Raw genomic sequence first — 6,652 nt, forward strand, 5'->3', positions numbered from 1 at the left:
TAGAGGGGGCTCCCCAGCTGACACGGCGCCCCGCAGCGTCTGCCTCAGACTTCCGAGTCCTAGCACGTAGCACCGTGCACCTGTGTTCCTGGGCTGGACCGTCCCCTTCCTGACAGAGGGGCTCTCACGTGTCTTACACAGGTCCCATGTCGCCAGGCCTCTGTGTTCCGGAGTGTCCCCGGGAAACACATGAGGGGACAGGGGGACTCTTTACTTCCCTGGAAAGTTAAGAGTCCCCTCTGGAGGGGCGCCCGGGTGGCTTAGTCGGTTAAGCGTCCGACTTTCGCTCAGGTCATGATCTCGCGGTTCGTGGGTTCGAGCCCCGCGTCGGGCTCTGTGCTGACTGCCAGCTCAGAGCCTGGAGCCTGTTTCAGTCTGTGACTCCCTCTCTGTCTGACCCTCCCCTGCTCATGCTGTCTCTCTCTCTCTCTCTCTCTCTCTCCTAGAAATAAATAAAAATATATTTAAAAAAAAAAAAAAGTCCCCTCTGGAGAGGGACTGTGAAGTCCCCAGCTCACCCCCAGGCCAAGCAACCTGTCAGCGGCAGGGGGTGCCCTGAAGTCGGAGTTTTTCTGTCTTGGTGTTTTGTTTTGTTTTTCTAATGCCGTCCTTAGCAAGTAACACCTTGGATGGTTTTGCCCCCGCCTGGGCCACAGAGGTCAGAGGGGGTGAGGGACAGGCACTGGGCAGAAGGTCCGGTGACCAGACCAGCCAGAGGGAGCAGGTGCACGCAGGGGGCCGGCAGCCCGGCTTTTCCGCCCTGACGCGGGCAGGGCATGGGGCGTGGAGAGCGCCGTTCCGTTTCCGCTCGTCCGATCCTTTGTGTAGTTTGTTTCCTCTTTACTTTTGTGGAAGTCACGTTCACATTAAAAAAGTAACCATTTTGGGGGCGCCTGGGGGTCTCCGCCGGTTAAACGTCCAACTTCAGCTCAGGTCATGGTCTCACGGTCTGTGGGTTCGAGGTTTGTGGGTTCAAGTCCCGCTTCGGGCTCTGTGCTGACAGCTCAGAACCTGGAGTCTGCTTCGGATTCTATCCCCGCTCGCACTCTGTCTCTCTCAAAAATAAATATTAAAAAAAATTTTTTAATTAACCTTTTTGTTTTATTTGAGAGAGAGAATCTTAATCTTTTTTTTAATGTTTATTTTTGAGAGAGAGAGACAGAGTATGAGCGGGGGAGGGGCAGAGAGAGGGAGACACAGAATCTGAAGCAGGTCCCAGGCTCCGAGCTGTCAGCACAGAGCCCGACGCGGGGCTCGAACCCACGAACTGTGAGATCATGACCTGAGCCGAAGTCAGACGCTTAACCACCTGAGCCACCCAGGCATCCAGAGAGAATCTTAAATTTAAGATTAAGATTCAGATCATGGTAATTCTGTGTTCAGTTCTTTAGGGCACCACGGAGGATGCTCCCATTGCCGTTCTTAGCATCAGGGGACAGTTTTGTTCTTCCACGTCCTAACCAAGACTTGCTAGTTTCTGCACGCGTGTGCACACGCGTGTGTGTGCATGTGTGCATGAGCGTAAAGTGCTGGCCGTCCAGAGGGTGGGAGGGGACCTCTCACCGTGGCTTTGATTTGCCTTCCCCTGATGACCAATGACATTGAGCATCTCTCCACACACCCATTGGCCCTCGCGTGTGCTCCGTGGGGAAATGTCCGCTTGGGTCCTTTGACCACTTTTCAGATGGGGTCGTTCATCTTGCTGTTGTTGAGTGGCAAGCATGCTTTTAAATATTCTGCCCTTTTAATTGTGTGTCCCTCTTTTTTGGGCGTCCCTCCGGCTGCGAGGATTTGCCAGAATGCTCCAAGAAGCGTGTGTATGCTCTTCACACGAATCCACCGACGGCTGGGGCGTGGCCCTGCGTGGGCCATTGCAGGCTCCGCTGGTCAAGCAGGACACATTTGGAACCGGATGTGGAGGATGTGGTGGCCCCCGTGCCCACCGTGAGCTCAGTGACCCCAGGGAGGGGCGGCTTGTGCCCAAGGCACGGAGGCGGGGGGAGACAGAGCGCAGCGGTCCCCGGGTGCCGCGGTGGAGAGCGCAAGGCAGGCCACGGAGCCCTTAACCTTGGCTCGCACTTCCTGCCAGGGTTTATTCCGGGATGGCGGGTTTCTTATATAATTTTTTTTTTAACGTTTCTTTATTTTGAGACAGGGAGAGACAGTGCGAGCTGGGGAGGAGCAGAGAGAGAGGGAGACAGAGAATCCCACGCAGGCTCCGTGTTGTCGGCATGGAGCCCAATGCGGGACTCGAACTCACGAAACCGTGAGATTGTGACCTGAGCCACGATCAAGAGTCGGATGCTTAACTGACCCAGCCATGCGGCCACCCCTGGTTTTCCTTTCTCCTCTTTTAATTGTGCGCGTGTGTATGACTTATACGTACAGAAAGGCACGTGGAGCGTGTGTGGACGGGTTGGCAGAATCCGTCAGCCAGCACCCTGACTCCGCGCTGATTCCCTGCGGTCAGCTCCCACCTTGCAGGGAGGTGTCCCCTACTGGGAGTGTCTCTGTCCCAGACTGGGGGGCGTTTGGCAATGTCTGGAGACGTCTGTGGTTGTCACGCCGGGTGGGCACTGGCGGGAGGAGCCCCCTGGCGTCTGGCGGCTGGAGGCTACGCGTCCCTCCGCGCACAGGGCAGCCCCCGTGACAGAGGATGGCCCAGCCCCAGACGCCGAGGATGCCGAAGCCTTTCCGCAAAGCTGGCGGAGGGGGCGGGCGTGTCTGCGGCTCGGGGGGCGCTGTCTGGCCCGGGCGGTGGCTGCAGAACGATGACACGCTGGGGGCACGCGTCACTGCAGGTGTTGCCATCCATCCAGTCAGGGCGGGGACTTTGGCGCCGGGCGGTGGCGAGCTCCGGGGTCACTGACTGACATTAGGGAGTCCCAGCAAAGCCGTCTGGGCAGGAGCCCCGGGTGGGGAGCAGAAGCATCCATTTAGCCATTCGGTGAATGCTTGCTGAGCTCCTACTGTGCACAATGCGCATAGTAGGTGAGAAAGAAAAAACCCAAGGCAATGAAGAGACAGTCCCCGCGCTCGGAGGACAGTCAGACGTGGTCACAAGACACATGATTCCTACTGTCATGTCGCCGGGGTCCTACCCGCGGAGGCGCGTGGGCCACGAAGCCTGTTCTGGGGGGACCCTGCCAGCCTGGAGATCAGAGAACGTTCTTGGGAGGAAGTGGAGATGGGAGGAAGCCTGAGCCAGTTTCCTCAGCACAGAAAACAGGGAAGGGTGTCAGCGAGAGGGAAAAGCATATGCAAAGGCCCTGGAGGAAAGAGGCAGGCAGGTGTGTGTGTCTTGGGGAGGCCAGGGTGCTGCAGGAGGGAGGCGGGAGGGTGTGGAGGGGGACGGGGGTGCTTGGGGAGAGGCCTGTGGGTGTCAGGGCGCCTGGCCCTGGCTGCTTGTTGGAATCAGCCGGGGACTTTTGGGGACGACCAGTTCTGATCTCACTGATCTGGCTTTGACTTCTTTGGTCTGGGTTGGACCCAGGTAGGGGCTTATTCAATCCCCGCCTGCAGGAGGTGCTAGTGCACAGCCCGATGGTGATAGTCCAGGTCGGACCCCCAAGGGCTTTGGGATCATGCATTTTTGCCCCTGTCCTGACGGCCATGGCAGGGTGTTTGGCCTAGAAGGAGGGACGTGTAGGGGTTTCACGATGAGATTTGCTTTTTCAAAATGTTTATTTATTATTATTATTTTTAAAGTTTTATTTATTTATTTATTTTCGAGAGAGACAGCATGAGCAGGGAGGGTCAGAGAGAGAGGGAGACACAGAATCCAAAGCAGGCTCCAGGCTCTGAGCTGTCAGCACAGAGCCCGACGCGGGGCTCGAACCCACAAACAGTGAGATCATGACCTGAGCCGAAGTCAGATGCTTAAGTGACTGAGCCCCCCAAGCGCCCCAGAGTCAGATTTGGTTTTGACGGAGAAAAACAAAAACAAGTGGCCGAGCTGCGTGGAAAAGAAGCAAGAGAAGTCAGGTAAGAGCCCAGCCCAGCAGCTAGACGGGGCAGATGGGATCAGCGCCTCGTCTGGGGGACGAGGACCCTCCGGCCAGCGGCCAGCGTGCACTGGCTTCGCGGCCTCCCACTGCTGGGAAGGGGGCGCTTTCTCCCCCCGGAGCCAAGGGGTCACTTCCTAGGAGGGCTGGCCCCGGGGCCTCCGGTCACTCTGGGGCAAGGGGGGGCGGCGGGCGGGCTCGCTGGCGCGGGGAGAGCTCTCTCACTGGGAGGGAGGGTAAGTGGAGGTCAGTAACGGGGCGGCGGGGTGAACTGAGGTCAGGGCCAGGCTGTCCAAGAACAAACGGCCCAGGGGACATCTGTTTTCATTCACAGCCTGGAGCAGAGCTGGGCGGGGCGCTTCATAAGGCCCCCGGCCAGCTTGAGGGCCTTTTCCCCTTCGGGCCACCCTGCTCTCACAGAGGACAGGATGAGAAAGGTCTGGCAAGATCGGCGCTTCCCATGCACGCAGCGGGCTCATCCACAGCATCCATTTAAGCTTCCCAGCTTCCTGGCCCAGAGACTGCAGAGGCTTAGCCAGGTCACACAGCGCTGTTTGGATCCAGGGCCATCTTCAGGCCCAGGGCCCACAAGACGTCAAGCTGGCTCAGGAAGGTGACTTAATTTCTCATAAAATCAGAACAGAAAAAAGAGAGCAATCCAGCTTGGGTTCTTTCTGTCTTTTCATCAATGCACTTGTAATAGATCATTGTTAGGTTGTTTTTTTTTTTATTCATTTTTGAGAGACAGAGAGAGACAGAGCATGAGTGGGGGAGGCGCAGAGAGAGAGGGAGACACAGACTCTGAAGCAGCTCCAGGCTCTGAGCCGTCAGCACAGAGCCCGATGCGGGGCTCGAACCCACAAACTGCAAGATCATGACCTGAGCCGAAGTGAGACGCTTAATTGACTGAGCCACCCAGGCGTCCCACACTGTTAATTTTTTTTGCATAGAGCACGGGCCCAGGAAGGCAAAATCCCCGTGGGCACAGCGGTGCACTCTAACCCCGTCTGTCTGCCCAGGTGTGCGGTCACTTCCCCGGGGCGCGCCCTCCTGGGCTCCCCTGATGACCCCCCCCCCCACAGTGCAGCGTGGCTCTCCTGGGAGCACATGGTCTGGTGGTTTTGAGCACAGGCTCTGAACGCCGACATCAGCATGTGACTCCTGTCTGCCAATGATCCGTGACACGTCCTTGGGCAAGTGGTTCATCGTTCCGACCCTCGGTTTCCCTGTCTGTAACTTGGCGACAGAAAGCGTAACCACCTAGTGGTGTTTGGATAGATTCACTGAGAGAACATTTTTTAAAAATGTTTCTTTTGAGAGAGAGAGAGGCATGTGTGAGGAGTGTAGGGGCAGAGAGAGAGAGAGGGAGAGAGAGAGGAAATCCCAAGCAGGCTCCACGCTCAGTGTGGAGTCCGATGCGGGGTTCAATCCGACGGCCCTGGGGCCATCACCTGAGCCAAAATCAAGAGTCGGACACTTAACCGACAGAGCCGCCCAGGCACCCCTGAGTGAACGTTTTCAGCGCTGTGTGGTTAATCTCTCCGAGACTCCATTTGCTTGTCTGTAAAATGGGGATGAGAACAGCACCCGCCAAGTACACTTGTGACAGGTGCTGTGAATGTGTGTATTCAAAGCGCTCAAAACCATGCCTGACATTGAAAAGTGCCATCTAGCTGCTAATTGAAATCACAGTTTGATTAACATCTGACTCCTCCACTTGGCCATTAGCCCCATCCGGGCAGGGGCCGGGTCCCTTTGTAGCCCCAGGCCAGGCACTTAGTAGGTACTCGAATGTGTGAACCGCTGAACGAATGTGCCCTGGTCCTTTCTTGGGTCAGTATTTCTTCCTGCTTCAAGTCTCTTCCACGTCAGTATGGCGTACGGATTGATGTCACCCTGACCCCTTTCCTGGACTGTTTACGTGCTTGATCTGATCAGCACGGAGTGTGGCGTGAAGCCTCAGTGATCAGGCGGGGGCGGGGGGGGGTTGGTGTCTGATCAGGGCTGCAGGGCAGGGTTTCCTCCTGGACCCTCTGACTGTGACCTTGGCCTCTGCGCTTTAGAGTCAGGGCCCTAAGGACTTGTGCCCTTTATCTTTTTAAAGGAGACCGTTTCCTCTTTATGCAGAAGGAGGGAGGCCCTTGGCAGGCAGCCGAGGCCAGAGCCCGGGGGGGCCCCTCACTCAGCGCCGAGGACGAAAGGCCGCGCCAGCTCTAGATCTTCCCAGAGGAAGTGCGGCCCCCAGATCCGCAGGAAGTCACACGCGCGGGCTGGTGAGTCCCGGGCGGACAGCCCACGGAGCTCGGGATCGGAGCCAGGTCTCGGGAGCTCAGATAAACCAGAAGGGCCGCTGCCGCTCGGAACATCACGTTCTGACGCTTGGCGGAGAGCCTGGCGGGTTTTCCGGCCCCGCGATCACGGCTGGGTCCCGCTGGCACCCGCCCGGCCGTCCTGCCTGGCTGTCGGGCCGGGCTCTGGCCCTGAATCTGATCAAAGGAAAGCGTCTGGCTCCCTGGGCAGATTTGTTCCGTGTTTGCTTCTCTTCCTGGAGCCTTTCTCCTGACACCTAAGACCCGTTGTGAGCCGTCCCTGGGCTGTCACCGTGACCTCCCGTCCCTAAAGACTCTGGAGGGTCATTTTTATAACTT

The sequence above is a fragment of the Hyaena hyaena genome, unplaced genomic scaffold (assembly GCF_003009895.1).
Source record: "Hyaena hyaena isolate Hyena2069 unplaced genomic scaffold, ASM300989v1 scaffold_1, whole genome shotgun sequence".
In the NCBI taxonomy this organism is placed as follows: Eukaryota; Metazoa; Chordata; class Mammalia; order Carnivora; family Hyaenidae; genus Hyaena; species Hyaena hyaena.